The sequence below is a fragment of the Rhagoletis pomonella genome, unplaced genomic scaffold, assembly GCF_013731165.1.
Source record: "Rhagoletis pomonella isolate Grant_MI unplaced genomic scaffold, Rhpom_1.0 Rhpom_scaffold_00018, whole genome shotgun sequence".
NCBI lineage: Eukaryota > Metazoa > Arthropoda > Insecta > Diptera > Tephritidae > Rhagoletis > Rhagoletis pomonella.
In genome coordinates, this window is record NW_023458572.1 from 316,696 (window position 1) to 325,149 (window position 8,454).

Below are 8,454 nucleotides of genomic sequence, written 5' to 3' on the forward strand. Positions count from 1 at the left end.
TTCATGAATGCTTTAAGATTGAGCACTTTTCATATAGCTGGGTGACTTGGGTCACGAGATACAGACCAAAACGTGGACCCGGGTAAACTTAGGCTGTATTTGTTTAATATCGGCATAAAATGAAAGCTGTTATGTCAAAAGTATGCGGAAGCAAATAAAAAAAAAATTAAAAAATTCATGAATACCGTTTTAGTGAAAAATAAAATTGAGTAATGCGGACAGTTCTTTAATCTTCTTTAATATAAAAATTAATATAAAAATAAGTAGGGTTTTCCTTCCTGACGCTATAACTCCAGAACGCACGAACCGATTTTCACGGTTTTGCATTCGTTGGAGGTTTATAGCTAGGAAAATTCAGGAAAAATTTCAATAGAAAAGTATATGGTGTGTGAGTATCCCCCACGAAAATAAGTATGTTTCATTTAAAGTAGATGGTGCCATTGTTTAACAGCTATTCATTGTACTTTGCTCAGTTAATTTCATGTGACACTAGCGAATACCCGGCGTGCTTCGCTGCGCCTTAAAAGTAATTTTGTTTTGTTACTCCCTCTCACAACATTTGAAAATATTATTTAATATTGCTGTACATATTTGTATAGTAGGGAGATTTTTTCAAATTATATAAATATACGTTATTTGAATATTGAATCAATACACGTTTGAGGAAAGGGTGCGATAGTAGACTCCAGTTATAAGATTATAAATTAAATTTCCAAGAGAAAGTCGGTTCTTTACATATTTTCTAATTACCTTCGAAAATATATTAACTCAAAAAAAAAATAAACAATGCTTCATAGATCGATTTTTTTAAATCTAACTTCATAAAGTTCTTTAAAAATATTTTGTAAATGAGGCCATAAGAGCTTAGGGGGAGAGTTACAACACAAAAATACATTTAAGGCGCAGCGAAGCACGCCGGGTAATTGCTAGTACTTTTATAAAAAAATAACAAACAAATTTTAGCTTGCAAAATGTTAGTATCTACTGTGAACATTCAAAAAAAGAAATGGTGTATGCATATTTTGGCTGTTAAGTGTACATCCATACGTTGCCAGTGTCAAGCATATAAACATATTACCATTGGACGTCAATGAACAAATCACAAGTCATTTGTTTATTTGTAGACTCAGACATTTTGGTGTCTTCATTAATTTTATTTCCCTGCTTTGCCGTTTGGTGGGCGTCACGAAATCTGTAACATCATCATAACAAATATTATTCATATGAGTCACTTACAAATGCATATATGTATGTAAGTATGTCTGCAGACCCTGCAAGAAATGCCTATTACCCAGGGAATACTTGAAAATAAACCAGCGACTGCTTAATAGGTACCACTTTTTTTCTCTTTATATGGAATGAATTGTTCTTTTTCATTACAAAGTTTATCACTCGTAGAGACTCGAGTTTGCCAAACCAATACTTCTTCGGCTAAGGCAACGCCGCATTCGAATTTTCGCACATATAGTACGAGAGTCGGGAGACTAATTCATCTCCAATTACACCCGTAGGAGATTAGTCGTCGCAAATTAATGCTCTGTAGTATCCCATTGAAACTAATCTGAGATTGCTCTCTTCAAAGATATTTCAAAAAATGCTCGTTTACGTTATTGTATGGGTATTACAAATTTACCATACGAAACTAGATACATAAGTATGCTTACATATATTTAAGTAAATGCAGATATACATATTAAAACAAAATATTAGTCAAAAACTGTATTTAAATGAAAGACCCTGTCTACTGGGTACTTACTAGCAAATGTTTTCGTATATGGTATTTCGATAGTAAAATGAAAACGAGGGAATATTTTTTTTCTATTTATTACATAAGCCAATGGCTAAAAATTGTGGAACAACACATTCGAAACGGCCTCCGTTTGCCTTCCAGCAGTGGCGATGTCGGCTTGGACACTCATCATTTCCAGTACGCATTCCACTGCTCGGACATGGGACATACATAAGTACATGTTTTACCATAGACTCTTATTCTGCAAATGTAACTATTTCCGGAAACTTTTTTCTGGTATGGATTTCCGGTTAAAAGAACGGATTTCTGGTTAAAAGGACGGATTTCCCGTCTATTTAAGCCCCAATTTTCCAATAAAAAACATTTTTCTTCATTTTAGAGGTCCTGGGCGAGTTGAAGTTCGAAGGTCATTCAAAGGTTGAAAAAAAACTTCAGAGAGAAATGTTTCAAACAAAAGTTACGGGATTTTGTACACAAAATATGGACTTCCACACCTTTTCGAAATCCGGCAACCCTGACTTGCTAGTTCATATTTTTGCGTTTTCCAATAAAAAATATTTTTCTCCATTTCTGGAATGCCTGGTATAGTATCCTTATTTTAGTTTCTTATTGTATTTTATGGAAATATTTTCATTTGAATACGATTTTATTGATTTTAAGAGCAAAGCGTAGTCAAGCTTCGGTGGATATAGGCTATTCAAGTTAAAATGAAAATCCTCTTAAGAGAAGAAAGAATGATAAATTTCAGTTAGGTTGTACCTTAAGATAAGTATGAGGGTAGAATCACTTGAACAGCTGAAGAAGCTTTTACTCTATTCAGTCATTAAGACTTTCCAGAAAGTGGTAGCAAGAACGATAGCTATGTCTCTGGTTAAGTTGCACGGAAGCCCAATTGCTTCCAGGTGCTTTCGGCGCTAGATATAATAAATTTCACCTATTCTTACGAAAGTTAGACAAATCTTAAATTTTATTTTATATCTAAAGCCTTAATTGCATTTGGAAAAGAGATTTAAGGTTTTACATAAGTACATACAAATTTCACTAATTTTAGATCATCTGCTAACAATTAACAACTGAAGTACTATAAATACATATATTTCATCTAGGATTTTTACTTCTTCTTCTTCTTCTTATTTGGCGCTGTAACCGCCTAAGCGATTTTGGCCGAGTCCAAAACAGCACGCCAGTCATTTCTCTTCTGTGCTAACTGACGCCAATTGAAAATGCCAAGTGAAGCCAAGTCCTTCTCCACCTGGTCTTTCCAACGCAGAGGAGGCCTTCCTCTTCCTCTGTTCCAAGCATCGCGGCCCGCGTTGAATATTTTCAGAGCAGGAGCGTTTCTGTCCATCCGAACGACATGGCCAAGCCAGCGGAGCCGCTGAATTTTAATTCGCTGCACTATGTCTATATCGTTGTAAAGCTCATACAGCTCATCGTTAAATCGTCTGCGATATTCGCCATCACCAACGCGTAAAGGTCCGTAAATCTTTCGCAGAATCTTTCTCTCGGAAACTCCAAGAGCCGCCTCATCAGATGCTTTCATTGTCCATGCTTCCGCGCCATACACCAGCACAGGCATGATGAGTGACTTATAGAGTGTGATCTTTGTATGACGAGAGAGGACTTTACTTCTCAATTGCCTACTCAGCCCAAAGTAGCACTCCGTTGGATTTCAAGGCTGACATTATTATTGGTGTTAATGCTGGTTCCGAAATAAACGAAGTCGTCTACTTTTTCAAACTTGTAACTGTCAACAGTGACGTGGGTGCCAAGACGCGTATGCTCTGACTGTTTGTGTGCTGACAGGAGATACTTCGTTTTGTCCTCGTTCACCACCAGACCCATTCGCTTTGCTTCTCTATCCAATCCCGAGAAGGCAGAACAGACGTAGCCCTTGTTTTTACCGATAATATCGATGTCGTCGGCATACGCCAGCAATTGTACGCTCTTATAAAGTATTGTGCCTGAGCGGTTCAGTTCTGTGGCTCTTATTATCTTCTCCAACATAAGATTAAAGAAATCACACGAAAGGGGGTCCCCTTGTCTGAAACCTCGTTTGGTATCAAACGGCTCGGAGAGGTCCTTCCCTATTCTGACGGAGCTGGTGGTATTGCTCAACGTCATTTTACATAGCCGTATTAGTTTCGCGGGGATACCAAATTCAGACATCGCGGCATAAAGGCAACTTCTCTTCGTGCTGTCGAAAGCGGCTTTGAAATCGACAAATAGATGGGGGTGTGTCGATCCTATTCTCGCGGGTCTTTTCCAAGATTTGGCGTATTGTGAATACCTGATCTATGGTGGATTTTCCAGGCCTAAAGCCACACTGATAAGGTCCAATCAGCTCGTTGACGGTGGGCTTCAGTCTTTCGCACAATACGCTCGATAAGACCTTGTAACCTATGCTTAGAAGGCTAATTCCGCGGTAGTTGGCGCGTATGGCGGGGTCGCCTTTCTTGTGGATTGGGCAGAGCACACTTAAATTCCAGTCGTCGGGCATGCGTTCATCTGACCATATTCTGCATACGAGCTGATGCATGCACCTCATCAGCTCCTCGCCGCCGTACTTGAATAGCTCGGCTGGCAGGCCGTCAGCTCCAGCAGCTTTGTTGTTTTTCAGCCGCGTAATCGCTATTCGTACCTCGTCATAGTCAGGCGGTGGGACAGCTACTCCATCATCATCGACTGGGGACTCGGGTTCGTCTTCCTCACTACTTTCAGCGCTGCTACCATTCAGTAGGTTATAAAAGTGTTCCCTCCACAATTTAAGTATATTCTGGACATCGGTTACTAGGTCGCCATTGTTGTTCTTACAGGAGTTCGCCCCGGTCTTGAAACCTTCCGTAAGTCGCCTAACCCTCTGGTAGAATTTTCGGGCGTTCTTCCTGTCGGCCAGCATCTCAAGCTCTTCGCACTCACGTATTTCGGCCTCTCTCTTCTTATTGCGGCAAATACGTCTCGCTTCTACTATACTATATTTTAATTTTATTTAATTCAGTTTGTCCAACTACAAAACTTTATGCCTTTTACTAATATGTATGTGTACATATGTATACATGAGTGTGGCTCAGCAAAAGAGTTGCTGTTTTTCCACCAGAATTATAAATTTTATTGTATTTTAAAACTTTCGACAAAATGTTTTGGACCGATTTGAAAATGCCTCCAAAATTTGCATTACTTTGATTCCGTTGAACAAATTTTTAAATATTTTTATGCAGACCTTTTAAGCTTAAGCTCTTCTTTTATAAATATGTGTGGCATTTTCTTGAACAAAAAAAATATTTTTTAAATTAATTTTATTTGTAAAACATAGTTTTTTGGAGATATGTTCGCTAAATCGTTCAAAAATTCAATGGGGTAATTTTTGTGCTCCCGTACATCATCAACAGGTGGACCATGGGCAACTATGTATCTCGATAATTATCGATAACTCGAAATATTTTGAAACCTATGAGTTTAGATGAGTCGTTACATTTCAGTTAGTCGATAATTTGGACTATTCGATAAGTATTGAATTTGAAAAACACTAGATTTCGATAACTCGATAAAATTCGGTAACTCCACAAGTTTCGATAACTATCGATAAACTTAAGAAACTGTACGTTTCCAGAACTGGATAAATTACGATTATTCTAAAATTTACATACATATATCGGTAACTCAAGCTTGATAGCTCCATAAATGTTCATATTGAAATATTCAGAAGGCTAAGTGATTACCAAAAACACGTCCGTCGTTCTCGCTATCAAATTTCGAATGTTTCTTTATTCGCTAACCGTTTACAAGATGGTGTCCTGGATATACTCCTACAATATCTATGGAAAAATTTCGATAGATCGATACACTCTGGTAATTCGATAAATTTTGATAAATCGATAAATAGCGATAACTCGATAAATTCATGTAATTCTAGAAATTTTGATATCCCCATATACTTTGAAAATTGCAAGAACTTCGATTCAATAAACTGACAAATTTCGATAAATCAATAGGTATTGATAATGCGATATTTTGAAAGAACTAGACACATGACGACAATTCGACTGTTAAAATTTAAAATAACACAATTTTGTTCCGAAATTTTGCTATTTTGAACTATGTATAACAATCTGATAAATTTTAAAATTGATTGGAGAAACCGGGCATCAGACATCCAGTTCTGTCTTAACCGCCGGTTTCTCGAGCAATTTATAAACAAAAAGATTTCCATATACATAAGGTTCAAAAAATTAAAATAATTTGTTACATAAATTGCATTCATAAAATTGGCAGTAAATGGTTTATTTAAAATTAACAAAAAACAAACGTCCGTCGGGGCAAAACAGCACCAATTTGTTTTTGCATGGATAGTGATGCAGCCTAATATACATACATATCCATATGCACACATGCATAAGTTGATGCCCCTTAGTTGGCTTAATAGCATATTCACACATTTGCCGAATTTTTTGAGCTTTTATGCACCGTAGCTACCAGTAGTTTATCCATATTTCAGTGCCGATTGCGGCTGGTTGGGCTTGAATGTATAATTATGTGCGTGCACTTAATGTAATTACAAGTTGTAAATGGCATGAATAAACATAGAAATATGTAATATTTGCTTACTTGAATAAATGAGCGTGGTGAAAAGTAAACTATGCTGCCGTACACCCTCGCGCAAACGATTTTTACAGCCACGCAGGCACAATGGACAAACAAGCATGGCATGTGAGGCAAAGTGTTTTATAAGTGGCCTTTTCATTAACCGACGCCACTGGTGACACTCACTGGTGCCTCGACTGTGGCCCCGGTGCAGCCTGCATTCGCACCGTCACAGCACACTCATATTTAGTCACAGTTAAGCAGACAGCTGCTGCTGGGTCCATTGCAATTACATATGTACATGTGCCATGTGGGACTGTCAGAGCTTTGTAGGTCTCTACTGCAAGTGGTAGGCAGTTGGTAGGCAGGTACGCAGGGACGCAGAGATGCCTAAAGCCAGCTTAACGGTGATGGCGCAAAATGTGTCCCAACTTCAAATGCCAAATGCATACATTTAGCTCTAAGTATTTACATGTGTATGTACATACTTAGTTGTTGTAGTGCCTGCGACTTTAAGTGCACTTGAAGTTGTCCGTACCCACGAATTCGTGCTTGGAAGAACACATTCGTTTGCTTGTTGGTTGAATATGTCGACTCTGATACATAGTTGCGTGAAAATTTTTGCAACATTTTTGTCATTTCTTGCATTCTCGAGAATTCGTGCTGTTTCCATTGCTGTAACAGTACATATTTCTATTAGTGACTTGAGCTCGCAATGTTGGTGCCACGAATTGAGTGGCATTTTATTTCTTGTCAACATTTTACAATTTTTAATGAAGTATGCGCCTCTGGACTTGGCGAAATGAAACTGTGGGTTGCAAGGAGGTTAGTTAGTTGGAGGTCTGCCCCGCCCAACAGTACATAACCCTGGTGGGTTGATAAATGGTAACGTATGTATATCTAGCAATTAAGTAAGATGTTCACATACTCAATATAGTTTTGTTAAACTACATATTTAGTTATTTTAAAGTACCTATATTATTTTTCCATGGTTCAGTGACCACAGAGGAAGCAATGAAGACTATGTGTGGGTGTCGTTATTATGAATTCTGGGGTGATGATAGAAGAATAACAAACTGATTTCCGGAGCTTATTTTGGGAGAAAGGACGTCGATAGCTTTAGTACAAAAGGACAATGGAGAGATGTAAAAATAACTTCAGAATCCTTTGTGTTTAAGGTTTATCTGTCGTAAATATTTGCTATAACTAAAGTAGTAGACCGGAAATTATGCCGAAAGGTAGCGCAGATACCAAGTCAGGGTCTTCAGAGACAGTCAATCTTAAATACATTACAAAATGGAATGAGCTTGAACTCATGTGGAAACTGAATCACTGTCGTGTTCAAGGCAACGGACTATGTGTTGTATTGGTGAACTGCGCTCATATCAGGCATTTTATGAATAAGACTCGTGAGAACCGTTGGTGCAATGCAAACACATGTGAAACTATCCAGTGTTTTAGGAAATTACCATAGTGTGCTATTGAAATTTATTCTCTGATAGAGACGAAGGGAACTGCGAGCCCTGAAATGCAAGAGAACGACATAGTGTCAAAATAGGTATCAATAGAGACAGACGATGTACATCTTGCTTGGAGTATGAGAATAGTACAGAGCATATTTTTCTGCAGATGTCCGGCTTTCGTCTGCGTTCGTCAGCGTTCTATACCATACGCAAGGGCAGCGTTGAACACTTCCTAAATGCTATCTGGCTGATATTTTTGGAGTAATTCCTTGAAGTCTTTCTAAGTAATGCCTAAAATCTAGCTTGACGCATCATACACTCCAATTACTCCCCTAAGGTGGGTGTTTTCAACATGGTATCAAGCTATGATGCTAGAAAACCAATACTAAGAGTACAACCCCACAACAAGCTTTTGGACATGAGATGGACATGATCCGGGGTTATGGCAGGCGCCCGATGGGCTACTGTGAAAGCCCGCGGGTACGGACCAGAAATTTAGGCGAGCTCGTGCGTGCAAAGAATCTTCCACAAAGCACGAAAAAGAACGAAAAGGCCCGATAAAATAAAAAGGGTGGGTAAAAGCAAAATAGATACTGAGATTGAGATATTTTAGCAGCCACTTCACGTACTAAATTGGGGAGTTTCGCCAACGAGCAAATG